Here is a 10080-nt window from a genome sequence, read left to right on the forward strand (position 1 = left end):
CCCCCAATAGACTTGCCACCCAAGCAGGCATCATGGTGACAGCTAAAGCAGGGACTGGGCTAGGCAAATAGAGTCTGGGTTTAGGTCTCCTGGATGCATTTTCAGTTTTAAGTTTTCTTTCTGATCTGAACAACAATCCCGAGATATATGCAACCAGTCTTGGAAGCAACTTTGCATGTTCAAGAAGTTGGAAATCCTGGGTCCTTTGGTTGTAACTGTAGCAAGGACAGTTTCTTCATCATTGAAAATGACCACCAATGGGGGAGTAGCTCAACCTCTGGACTGGCTTGCCAGAAGATACGGACCTTGAAGGAGTTTGTATAGTGCATAGCTGAGGTGCAATGTGAAATGCCAAGTTAGCAGGCCCACAAAATGCTTTGTGACTTGGTGGTTTCAATTCTCAGTCTTCCAGATAATAGTAATTATCAAAATTTAAATTATTGTATCTTGTTTTGAGTCTTTGGTAATGCATGCTTGTAAGATTTCTTTTGTACGGAGATAATGAATAGCTGTCCCATAGATGGTTAATATTGTACATTGAACACCTTTATATTTCTTCCTTTTGGGGAGATGCTAGACATGAGCCAACCTAATCCAAGGAAAGTAATAAAAAGAACCTAACACCTCTTATTAGAGGCCAGGGTCCCCCAGGAGTACCAGGTCACTGTATATGTGAGTCCAGATCAGAGTGGGACCCAAAATAAAAAGGAAGAGGGTACAAAGTGCCAGGTCCCTGGACCAGGTACTGGTTCCTTATTGTTATATCCTGTATATATGTAGGGCAAGTTCCACAAATCTTAGTGCAATTTTAAGCTTAAGTGGCATCTACACCAATAGAATGGTAAACTCCTTAAGGTAGGAATTATTTTATTTTTTGTTTTTGTATCCCTAGCACCTAGAATAGTTATTTTCACTTAATATATGTGTATTGATTGATCAAGCACCTCCTTCTCCTGGATGTTCCTTTTTCTCATTTTCCAAAACATCATATTCCCCTAGTTTCCTTCCCACCTCTCTTTGGCTGATTCTTCTTCCTGACATTATATGGCGATATTCCCTCAAGTTTGTGTTCTTGGATAGATAAAGAATACAAAGAAGAATGCAATTAGATACTAAAGGAGAAGTCCAGGCAAAGTGCTATGAGAAATCTGAGAAAGGAAAAGTTCACTTTCAAGTAGGGGTGTCCTAGAAAGATTCCTAGGGGAAGTAGCACCTTAAGGTGCTTTAAAGTACCATACAAATGTCAGTTATTTTGATCATTAGTTTTGTAGTAGATATGACAAGTCTTAAGTGCCAGTGGAACAATCTGGTAGAGATAACTAGCATGTAGTAGAAAATACAGAACTCTTAGAAGTTGAGAGAAGAGGTACAGAATTGGGAGTCACCCGAACAGACATAAATGAAATCATGGGAATGAGTATGTAGAGAGAAAAGAAAAAGTCCAAGAACATAAACTTGGATGGTGTGCAATCTGATATAGGCTCTACATATACATTCATATTAAACATATTTTCACACTAGTCATGTTGTAAAGAACCAATGGGAGGAACCAAGAAAAAGACCCCTCCCCCCGCCAAATAAAAGAGAGAGAGAGAGAGAGAGAGAGAGCAAATAGTGTGCTTCAGTCTGCACTTAGACTCCATAGTTCTTTTTCTGGATGTGGATGCTATTTTACATCATGAGTCTTTTGGAGTTGTCTTAGATCCTTGCATTGCTAAGAAGAGGTAAATCTATCAAAGTTAGTCATTTCACAATGTTGCTGTTATTGTGTACAATGTTCTCCTGGTTCTATTCTCTTCAGTCAGCATCAGTTCATGTAAGTCTTTCCAGGTTTTTCTGAAATCCACCAGCTCATAATTTCTTATGGAACAATAGTATTCCAGTACATTCATATACCACAACTTACTCAGCCATTTCCCAATTGATGGGCATCCCCTTAATCCAATTCTTGGCCACCACAAAAAAGGCTGCTATAAATATTTTTATACATGTGGGTATTTTTCCCATTTTTATGATCTCTTTGGGATACAGGCCTAGAAGTGGTATTGCTGGGTCAAAGGGTATTCAGTTTTAGAGCCCTTTGGGCTTCATTCCAAAGTGTTCTTCAGAATGGTTGGATCAGTTCACAACTCCACCAACAATGCATTAGTGTTCCAATTTTTCCCACATCTTCTCCAACATTTATCATTTTCCTGTTTTGTCTTGTTAACCAATCTGATAGGTGTTATGTGGTACCTCACAGTTGTTTTGATTTGCATTTCTCTAATCAATGGTGATTTTTTCAGAGTATTTTTATATGACTATAGATACCTTTAATTTTGTACAATTTTTGTCTTTTCTCTCCCATTCAAAGGCAACCTCCTTAAGTTCATTGAATTTATTTGTCCCAGTATCTTGCATGTTTTATGTACTTAATAAATATTTGTTGAGTTGAATTATAAGGAGGGGAATGTTTGCTAAAGCCAAATCCTAGATTTACCATTTCCAAATGGTTGGGGCTGGGGGGGGGGCAGTGTCACCAGCTATACATAGTTACTATCAAATTGGCAAACAAGGCAAAAGACAGAAAATGTCAATGCTGAAAGGCTGGTAGGAATAAAGGTACTATTTTAATTCATACTGGTGGAAAAAATTTGGAATTATGAAAAAAACATTAACAAACTGCTTGTGCCCTTTGATCCCTTTGATACTAAATTTATACTCTAAGAAGGTCAATGACAGCAGTACTATTTGAAATAGCAAAAGGCTGCAAACAAATTATGTGCCCAATGATTAGGGAATGGCTGAATTAATTGTGGTATATGAATGTTAATGGAATTTTATTGGGCCACAAAAAATGATACATTTGAAAAATATAGACAAACATGGGATGACTTGCATAAAGTGATATAAAGAAAACTGCTGTCAAATGCTCTACCACTGAGCTATACCCCCCACATAAAGAAAACTGAATCAAAACCAGTAATGTAAATGAAGATGTACATGTATATATAGACCATATATGTTTCTGGACATATATGACAACACTGAGGGGTTTACAATGGGAAATGATGAGTGATGTTTAAATAATGGCTAAACAAAGGTGTCTCTTCCATTCTAGCTGCAAAGCATAAAGACTCTTTCTGGTTGTGACCAGTCAGCTGGGGAAAGAGGGTGATGATCCATTTTTCCACCCAGCCCCCACGTGGCAGTGAGCACATGTACCACTTCTGCCTTTTTTGTGATTCTTCTTTCCTGATCTTAAGATTCCATGATGGATCTATCTAGGATTGACATTGACCTTGTGAGTTTGAAAGGTCTGAAGGTCCTGGGACCAATGAGGAAGTCAGTTGTAGCAGTAGCCAGGAGTGAGTTGGTGACAAAAGCACTTTGCTTTGGAGAGGGGATTGGCCCAAGTCTGACCTGCTTTCTCAGCACATAAGTCCTGGGAGTGGTTGGATAGTGCAAAGCCTAATTAGGAGTCTTGCCAAATTGCTTTTTGTTCTGATGAGGCTTAATTATGAACCTTACATATTATTGTAACTGTAGTTATAAGTGGTTACAGAATCCTGTTAATTCTACTAATGTTAGCTGTGATTCTTTATGCTTAGCATTTCTTTTTGCATCTAGGAATAAATTACCAGGCCCATACCTGATTCATACTGTACATTAAATTCCTCTTTTACTTCCTCCCTAGCTGGATACAGGATAGGAAAGGGCACTAGCCTCTGTGAGCCTGAGTAGCCATGGTTGCATGCTAGAAAGACAACTTTAAAAGGAAACAGAATTCAGGTCAATTATAACGGCCAGATGACTGAGGCTAAAACATACTTCCTTTCTATTAAGAAATCGACAAACTGTAAGAACATAAAGTTACATATGCTTCCAGTTGCAATTGCTCTATTAAAGGGGAAAGGTGGAGGGAGAATGGGTACATAATGGAGTCCAAAGGAATAGTCAGGCGGGAAGTGAAGAAATGGCTGGCCTGGGCCTGAATGCCCTCCTTCATGGTGTTTTGGGGAGGAGTTCTCTGCTACACCCTTCTCCATCCAGAGGTTTAGTGTTCTAGTATAGAGGTACAAGGAGAAATGAGTTAATAGTCAGAAACAGTTACTTGATGGATATGAAATCATAAAAAGGGAGATAGATGGTTTTAATGGTTGTCATCAAGGCCATAGAAGGCTAGATAAACTATGCTTCTTCCACAATGGCTTTAAATTTTTCTTTTTACTGGAGACTTCCAGTTAAGATGATACCATGAAAGGTCCCAGAGGGAGTCCATTTCTCTCGAAAACACTCCTGCAAAGTTCTAAAAATGGATCAGAAGGGAAAATGATAAAGAAAACTAAAGAAAAATGGTAACACCTTCCTGCATCCATCGAGTCCAGCACCATGCAGGAAGACTGCAAGATGAGAGGCCATTGAGGCATCATGGCGGTAAAGGCTGGGAAGACAGGGGGATCTTGGCTGTGGTCTGTTGGAGCAACACAGGATAGAGCTACGTCCTGTATGCAGTATTGTCATTTTTATTATATTGGTATGCCCCAACTATGAGTAATCAATATCTCCCTAATTACTTAAGGTTGTATTTTGCAATTGTGTTCATATGGTTCTTATGTGTATATTTGTTGGCCTCCACACTCAGAACCGGCAGGGCCTGTGCAATCTATTTAGGAATTCAAGAACTGAGACTGATCCAAGTACAGGCTCTCCAACCTAGACAACGAGGCTGCTAAGATGAGCAAACCAAGGAGTTTGGGAGTACTCAGGATACTGTGAGGAATACGTTGGACTGAGATGCACAGGGGGCAAATCCCTAGCAAGAAATCGGCCTCACAGAAAATCCAAAAAAGAGTCTTAAAGGAAAAAAATTTCCCAGGCACAAAGTAAACATTCTGCAACATAAGACAGCATCAATAACACTTAAAGCAACAAAACATTGAACGGGCAGATCTTGGAGTTTGTTTAGTTTCCCCCCCTAAACATAATGAAATAAACAGCTAGTCTGACTGAAAGCAAAGAAAACCAAACTGTTCCTATCAGAAGCGAAAAAAGGGAACTCAGAACAATTAAAGAAATAATAAATTATCAGAAACCTTTACCCAGGCTAAATAACTGATAAATTTAAGAAAATGGATACTTATAAAAGCATAATTTCTATGTGTATCTTAGTAGATAAATTCCCATTTTATAATTCTGTAGTTAGTTTTAATGGAATTTATCTATCTTTTCCTGCTGGGTATTGTTGGTAATACACAAAAAAGGCTGGTGATGGGTTTATTTTATATTGTGCTACTTTGCTGAAGTTATTGTTTCAATTAATTTTTAGTTGATTCTCTAAGTCAGGGGTTCTTAAACTTTCCTATATCATGGATCGCTATGGCAATCCAGGTAAGCCTATGAAATCATTCTCAGAGTAATTTTAAAAAATTTATAATTAAAGGAAATGCTAAATTTCAGTTAGAGGTTAGTGAAAATAAAGACATTTTTCCCCATTCAAGTTTATAGACCCCCTGAAATCTATCCATAGATCCCTTAGAGGTTCATAGATCTTAAGTTAAAACCATGACATTACTAAACCATCAGTTTATCTACCAAAAAAATCTATTTTTCCTTTTTGCCTGGACTTATTCTTTCAGTTTCTCTTTCTTCTTCTGTTGCTAATATTTCTACTGCTACATATAATAGTAACAATAGATGTCTTTGCTTTACCCCTCATCTCATTGTTTCTTCATTATAGATAATGCAAGCTCTTGTTTTAAGATAGGTATTATTTGCCATATTTAAAAGGTCTCTTTATTCTTATGCCTTTTAAAAAATATTTTAATATAAAAGGGATATACCATACCCCTCAACTCCAATTAATGTAATTAATAAGATGCTCTCACTTTTACCAAATGAGAACACCTCCTCCAGGTACAGAATTAGTCAAAGGTATAAACTAGGTGTGAACAAGGCCTCTGTTGAACCAATCAATAATAGATATAAACTAGTTGTGCACAAATTCTTTAGCAATTGGAAGGAAAGAAATGCTTTTGAGCCATTGGATGAAATCAGATGAGACACACAGGAAATGTATTGGGATTTGTTGAAAGAATTAGAAATAACTTTGAACCCATGTATACTGGAGAAGAGAATAGAGCAGGAAGGGAGTCAAGTTTCTGGAGTGCCTTAAAGGGGCACCTTTTGCTCCTGTACCAAAAAAAAAACAAAAAAAAACCCCACAGCAAAAGAGTAAGGGGAATGAACCTAAAGGGAGTATCACATTCTCCCTCTCCTCCACTTCCTTGACTAAAGGATGACCCTGTAAACTCAGAAAGGGTGGAAGATTTGGACTTTCCTTCAGGATGGGTAGTAATGTTCTAGACAGTGGTACCCCAACCAAGGACCATGGAGGAAAACACATGGAAGAAAGACAACTTCGGGGACCATGACCTCTTCTGGGTGTAGTAAACTGCGGCTGTGAGTTATACCTTTGGAGCTCAGCAGAGAGTTATACCTAAAGGGAATATGAATGAAGTTTCACAAAGAAAAGGATTTTCAATAATGGAGAGCTGTTACCTTTTTGCCATGTGGGCTCTCAAAGCTTCAGACCACTTTTCCCTGGACTCTGTATTTGTGGGAGAGGGTATCCCAGACTTTTGGGGGGATTTGTTTTGTGCCTACTATTCTTACCACACCTGCTTAATAAACATTCTTAACTAAAAGTAATTGTCTGGCTGAATGACAATGTGGACCACACCAGGTGGGGCTCCTGAGCTCCTATGTAGACTACTACAAAATTTCAACCCCTCCAAAAGAGAAATAGCTGACCTCTAGGGACCCAGCCCTCTGGTTCAAATATGAATTAGGGAAGTAGCCTGAAGTGGGTGCTACATTAAATAGGTGCTTTATTTTGTCAAAAAGCCTTTTCTGTATCTTTTTGTTTTTCAAAGTCTGTTACATTCGTAGTTTTCCTAGTACTGAACCAACCCTGCATTCCTAGGATAAACCCATCTGGTCACAGTGTATACTATCTCTTAAATATGTTGCTGCCATCTCTTTGCTCATGTTTTGTTCCCTATTTTTGTATCAATATTCATTTTGATATTGGTCTAGTTTTCTTTTAATGCTTTGGTTTAACTATAAACCTCCCTGGTTTAGGTATTAAGGCAATATCTGTTTCATTAAAGGAATTTAATAGGATCCCTTCCTATCTAATTTTTATGTAAAAATAGAATTAGTTTTCCTTTGAATGAACATTTGATATAATTCACTTATGAACCTGTTTGATCTTGGGCTTCCCCCACTTAGGAGTTCATTTATGGCTTGTTCCATTTCTTTTTCTGATACCAAGTTAAATTCTTTATTTCTTGTTCTGTTTATCTGGGTGGTTTATATTTTTGTAAATATTTATCCATTTCATGTTATTTCTGATAACCTTATTTCATTTGCTGTGAATTTTTTCATTTTTGATAGTGCATTGGCACTTAAAAAAAAGTAGATTAACAGCTTATTAACTCCTAGTTTTGTCAATTCTCTTTTCTTTGGATTTTTTTTTCCAGAATTTCCATTTCTCACTTTAGCTGGGGTTAATTGGTTACTTTTTAAAAAAATATATTTTTGTTCCCAGAGATCACACAAGTGGGAAAGGGACCCATATGTACAAAAATATTTACAGCAGCTATTTTTGTGGTAGCAAAGATTGGTAACCAAGGAGATGCCCATCAATTGGGGAATGGCTGAAGAAGTTGTGGTATATGAAGGTAATGGAATACTATTGTGCTGTAAGAAATGGGGAAGATATGGACTTCATAACCTGGGAAAACCTACATGATATGATGCCAAGTGACAGGAGAACCAGAACATTGTACACAACGACAGACATATTGATTCTGTGATGACTAACCTTGATAGACTTGGCTCTCCTCAGCAATACAAGGCTCAAAGACAGCTCCAAAGGATTCATGATGGAAAAAGCCAGCTACATTTGGAGAAAGAACTGCAGAGTCTGAATGCAGATTGAGGCAAACTATTTGCTTTTTTCTCTCTTCTTTTTTGGTTTTGTTTCTTCTCTCTCATGATTCATTCCATTGGTCAAAATTTTTCTTTGCAACTTGCCTATTGTGTAAATAAGTTTAATGCGAAGGTTTATATAGAATCAGACCGCATACCATCTTGGGGGCAAGCGGGGAGAGGAGGGAATGGTAGAAAATTTGAAACTCAAGAACATATAGAACTGAGTGTTGTAAACTAAAAATAAAAAAATCTAATTAAAAAATATTTTTGTTGATTTTTTGTTCACCTAGATTTACCCAAGTTCAAATATGGCCTCACCTATTAGCTGTGTGACCTGGGCAAGTCACTAAACCCCTCTTACCTCAATAAAACTCCCAGATTTTCCTCCTAATACCTTACAACAGTACTTTTTTTTTTTTAAGAAGAGGAAGAGAAAAATCAAGTTAAAAGGAAGTGACTAAAACGGGGCACAGGTGTTCATCGTCATCATTGTAGTCTGCTTCCCTAGATGGATGAGACTATTATCTGACAGACATCTCACCTCTGGAGATTCCAAAATCTTGCCCCCTTCACCTTGCTTCCCATCATGCATGTTTTGATGAGCATCAGAGATAATCCAGCTGTTCTGGAGGGGTGCAAGTGGAAAGCTCAAGACCACAGTAGTCTGAGCTTCCTTCTCTCCACCAGTCTTCAATTATCTTGAGACTAATGTCTCTGATTTCCCACCTTCCTATCCATTAATTCTACAGGGATAAAGCTTCTTTTCTACCCAAGGGCCTGTTACAATACATGTGGATAACTTTCTAGTTTAACTTTCAAAACAGCAGGAAAAGGAAATCTTTACTCACTACTCAAGCACAAAGAATACTGGGATGTGGCTGCCTGTCACACATTAATTAGATCCCCTCTATGGGGTGAATGCTCTATCCCCACATTCTGAGCTGTTGCCAAACAGGACACCAGCAGTTCCACCCACTTGTATTTTCTGGCTGTAACCTTTGTCATCCCTAAAGGTGGTGGGTGAGGCAACGGAAAGGACAGTAACAGACATAGCTAATCACCTATCCCTCGGGTGGCATGAGGTAGATTTTAGTTGAGGGTTGGCTGAGTCACCGGACCTGTAACTGACCAGTTCCTGCAATGGTGCCCAATGTTCTTCCCACACTTGACACCTGGTGAGGCCATCCCTGGATGACACTAGAGTTTCTACCCAGGGTCATGGACCTTACTTGAGAGATAAACTCAACGGGTCCAGCTCAGCAGTACAACACACTTCCAACACCATGGTTTAGAAGCACATAGTAGAAAGAGCTCCTAAAGCTCCAAGAACATATTGTTTCCTCGCCATTCTCTGGGACAAGAGGCCCAGAACCACATGGAGCTTGTAGAGCCTCTCTCATACACTTACGGACACAGTGAGGGAGGTTATACAGCACCTCATTGATGAGCAGAATCCTGCTGCCTGGGAATTCCATCAGTGGAAGGGTGGAAGGCTCTGGATCTTAAACAACCTACACATCTTCCCAATGGGAGCTCCTGCTTAGGAGCTTACTCAGAGTAGGGTCAACGTAGGACAGCCTGCTAGCACTGCTTATAGCTCTTGGTGGCATCCCCTTCCTGGAAACTCTTGGATATTCTGATCTAGTTGTCTTGACTATTAACTTTCCAGTGTTCTTTACCTGACCTCTGACCTTCTAATCTGACCTCTGGTATTGATTTTCAATGTTCTTGCTCTGAGTCCATCACCTGATTTGGTCCCAAAACTATTGGTAAAGCAATGTGGCCCTAAGCCTTGTTGTGGAGATGGAAAGTTGAGGCAACATTGACTTTCCATATTGAAGCAAGGCAGCCTGGAATGTGAAGAGGTACTAGAACCACGGATGTAGACATGTCTCCTGGGCTGGCCCTTTTGTTAAGTCTGGGGCAGCATCTGGAGACAGGGGGACCCAGGGTAAAGAGGAAACCATCTCAGTCTGCATGCCCAGAGTTGGGAAAACTGGAATGGGGAAGGATCTTGTCTCTCAACTACTCCACCCAGCCTCCTGCACTGGGAATAAGAAGGTATGTGGGTCTATCATCCACAGTCCACCCACAGAGTCCTGC

Source organism: Trichosurus vulpecula, chromosome 4 (genome assembly GCF_011100635.1).
Source record: "Trichosurus vulpecula isolate mTriVul1 chromosome 4, mTriVul1.pri, whole genome shotgun sequence".
In the NCBI taxonomy this organism is placed as follows: Eukaryota; Metazoa; Chordata; class Mammalia; order Diprotodontia; family Phalangeridae; genus Trichosurus; species Trichosurus vulpecula.